A 4,489-nucleotide genomic window follows, 5' to 3' on the forward strand; every position below is an offset into this window, starting at 1 on the left:
CCTAGTATGAATCCCTAGCAAGCCCATTGGATCGATTTCTTGAGTGAATTTGACTTTGACATCAAACACATAAAAGGAAAATAAAACTGATTCGCGGATACCTTAAGTCATAAGGTAAACTGCATTTATGAAATTATTTTTAGTTAGGTACATGCCACTTTTAAAGAACAAATTAAAGGAGCAGCAATACGAGATCCTGAATACAAGATGTTTGGGCGGCAAGCAAAAATTCCAAACAATGGAAAACAACAGTTTGGATATGAGGTAAATCAAGAATGTATGATGATTTATAAAGGAAAAATCTATGTGAAAAACCATAAAGATATTAAATAATTAATTTTAGATGAATACCATAAAATTCCTTGTGTCGACAATCTTGGATATAAAAAAATTAATCATTGCACTCAAAAAATAATATTTCTGACCCGATATGAAGAAAGGGGTGGCCAAATATTTGGTTCGCTATTTGGAGAGTCAAAAAGTGAAAGCAGAACAACAACATCCAATTGGACTACTCCACCCATTGCCCATACTGAAATGGAAATGGGAAACTATTTCCATTGATTTTATTACATGACTACCTAAGTCTAAAAGGAAGAATGACTCACTAATGGTGGTGGTAGATAAGTTGAGCAAGTTTGCTTTCTTCATATGAGTACAGTCTACTTTTGAGGTTGTTCAAATTGCTAACATGTTTATGAAAAATATTTTTAAACTATACGGAATACCAAAGGTTATAATTTTTTACCATGATGAAAAATTCACATCAGCCTTTTGGAAAACCTTATTTGGAGGTTTAGGCACACAACTGCATTTTAGCACTGCCTATCACCCTAAAATAGATGGCTAAACTGAGCGGGTGAATCAGATAGTAGAAGACATGCTGCAGAATTATGTAATGCAACAACCTTCTAAGTGGGAGGATAAAATACATTTAGTGGAGTTTTCTTATGATAATAGTTACCATACATCCTTGTAAATGAGTATGTTTGAAGTATTATACAAACGCAGGTGTAGGACACAATCAATTTAGAGTGGACTGGAGGATAAGTTAATGATGGGTCCTAACATGTTAAAAGAGATGGAAGATATGGTTAAAATGGTGTGCTCCAATTTAAAGACTGGTCAGGATCGATAGAAAAATTTCGCTGACCGGAAGAGAAGTTTTCAAGAGTTTCAATTCCGGGATCATGTTTATGTTTGTATACGAGCTAAGAAGATTACATTGCATTAGGGTGGGTGTCCTAAATTAACACCCTGATTCTGTGCTCCTTCCCAAATCCTGGCACGAATTGGAAATGTGGCTTATCAGCTTGCTTTGCCCAACCACATACATGTGCATAATGTTTTTCATGTTTATGTTTTAAAAAAGTATATTTATGATCCCAAGAATATAATCAATTAGTAGGATATACAGGTAAGTAGATTATTTATAAAACATTATAAATAATTACCAAGACATAATGCCAAAGAAAAGGGCTGACTAAATTTCTTTTATCATATGTAGGTCGAGCAGAAAGGCGAGTTCTTGGTTGAACCCCTGGGTATACTTGATAGGAGAGAAATAATGTTGCGGAGACAAGTTATCACCTAGGTTAAAGTGCAATCGCAGCACTTTGGGACAAAGGAGGCCGCCTAGGAGGATGAAAAATTCATGAAGGAGAGCTTTCCAAATCTATTTTCAGCAGAGAAACATTGGGATGATGTTTAATCTTGGGGGGGAGATGTCATATCCCTAGGAATTTTAAGTATTTAATTACTATAGTTAAAACAAACTAGATATTACTATTTAAATTTATACATTTAAGTTTTTGATTAAGTAATCCATAAAGGAAATGTTTGGCTGATAAAAAATCTTGTAACTCTCACATGTCAAGTAGTTAGTATAGGTAGTTACCTATCCCTAACTAATTTCTTGAATATTTATTCTCCAGGAAGAAATCAAGAGTGTATTGGTACCCGAGATGAATAAGGGAGAAGAAAAGGTGATGTTTCAGTGCTAATATGTCGGATAGATCCAAAGCCTAAGTCTGGTTAATATCAGATAGTTGTGAAATGATAAGATTGTTAGTATTACAGGAAAGCATCCCTCATGTGAGCAATGTAGGTTTTAACCTTGTACAAAAATTACTTGTATACGAATTCTAAGAATAGAAAATGAACAATGCAAGAGCATAACAAATAAAACACATATACATAGAGATTTTCCCTTGGATCCAAAAACCGGGACTACTAGCTTGATTTTTATTATATTCCTTTAAGTGTTACAATACATATATATACATGCCAAAGCATCCAATACCATGGATCGAAAACCATTGCACTGAAAGCCATGTGCGAAATCCATGCACAAAACCATAGGTAGGTCGGCCCACCTAATATAGTGTCCAAAAAAAATTTCCCCGCACCTCGTGAAGGGGGGCTAACCACCCCCCTCAAACCCCCTGTGACCCCCCCACTGGGCAATCGTTGCAACAAAGGGGGAGCTCTGCCCCCCCTTCTAACCCCCTGGTTAACTAGGAATGCTAGTCGTGGAATGAATATAATGCAACCTAACATTCTCCCACATGTTTTTTTTCTTTCAACAAAGGGCCATAGGAGAGCTTAGTCATTTATCCGGTCCTTTCAATACACCAAGAGAACCTCTCAGAGCTCACATATCTTTTTAATGCATCTATAGTATTCTTCAAAGTGTCCACTTTTACTAGCAACACCTTTTCATCTTTTATCATATCCCTCACAAAGTGATACTAAACATCAATGTGCTTTGTCTTTCAATGGTAAGCAGGGTTCTTTGCCAAGAAAATTGCACTTTGACTATCAAAGTGTATTCCTATGTCACCTAACATGGGGATTTGAGATTTGTAGGATTCAGAATTCGTAGTGTCAGATTCGGACACGTTGACCCCCCGGGAACAGGACACGTAGGATTCGTTATATATTATTTTATTAATATATATATATATATATATATATATATATATATATATATATATATATATATATATATATATATACATATATATATATATATATATATATATACATATATATATATATATATATATATATATATATATATATATATATATATATATATATATTAAAAATTAGATATTTCTTACACAAATTTTAATTAATGATACAAATTTATTGATTTCAAACATAGATCTTCATCTATAGCATGCATAGTACATACAAAAGACAAAGATACTTATATGAAATGGAAAATGGTTACAGGGAAATATAATCTAAGGCATATTATGATATTAGCAACATAAAAGCCTATTACTAGAGGATGGAAAATTTTTTGGACAATATGGACTTTTATTTCAAAATTCAAATCTCTGCATCTCAGGGGTAATTTTTGCTGATAAATTATCTGAAATTTGGGGTCATGTCTCTTCCAACAATACCAATGACTTATTAAACATCTGCTTCTCTAAAAGTCTTAAAAGTTAAAAGTATTTTTCCAACTAAAGGACAAACATATCATGGATAAATAACAGTCAAACAAATCAAATGTATGAGCAGTGAAGTTTAAGTCTTTTCAAATCTCAGATCACTTCTTGAATCTTGTCAAGTTCATTGTTTTTTCAGAGAAAACATTATATTGATGATTCTCCAGTATTAGAGGAACACACATCTACAGTACAAAATTTTCTTGGAGATTGGCTGCTGAGGATGAGAATAAGCCTCCAAAAAAAGAAATCTAACCCTAGAAATTCTGTTCTAGAAACTACATAGGCAAACTTTTGTCCACCGAACTTAAAACATACATTCTTCTCCAGAAATACTGAAAAATTGGTCACTGAGACAATTGTTTCTAGTTATTTTCTGGGATACGAATCCTAAAATTGGGATTCGCTGGCCATGCACGGGATTCGTACAAGATTCATACGAATCCTAATAGGACACGTCGAATCCGATTTTAGGATACGATTTTCAAGAGAATCATATCAGACATGCGGGATTCGGGTTCGCTAAGCTATATGAACGAATCCAGTTACTTAGGTCTATTCTTATAGCTCCCTGTACTAACCCCATACTTGAACATAGTATTTAGAACTAGACTGCTTCCTTTCTTGCATGAGTGGCTACCATGTACTCTACCTCTGTAGTTGATAATGCCACTACAGATTGTTTCTTACCCATCCAATTGACTCCACCTCCAAATAGGTTAAACACATACCGACTTGTAGATCTTCTCTGATCCAGATATCCAACCCAGTCTGCATCAACAAAGCCACAAAAATCCAACACTCTTTCCAATCCTGGTCTTCCTGTAGGTTTTAACCCCATATAGAAATTACCTACATACCAATTCTAAAACAAAGAAAATAAACAATTTCAGATCATAACACAAAACACATATACACATAGATTTTCCCTTGGATCCCAAAACCGAGACTACCAGCTTGATTTGTCATTATTTTCCTTTCAGAGTTACAATACATATTTATACATTCTGAATCATCCAATACCATGA

This window comes from Pinus tabuliformis, chromosome 5_2 (assembly GCF_031772625.1).
Source record: "Pinus tabuliformis cultivar Carrire ecotype Pingquan chromosome 5_2, CPIR1, whole genome shotgun sequence".
NCBI lineage: Eukaryota > Viridiplantae > Streptophyta > Pinopsida > Pinales > Pinaceae > Pinus > Pinus tabuliformis.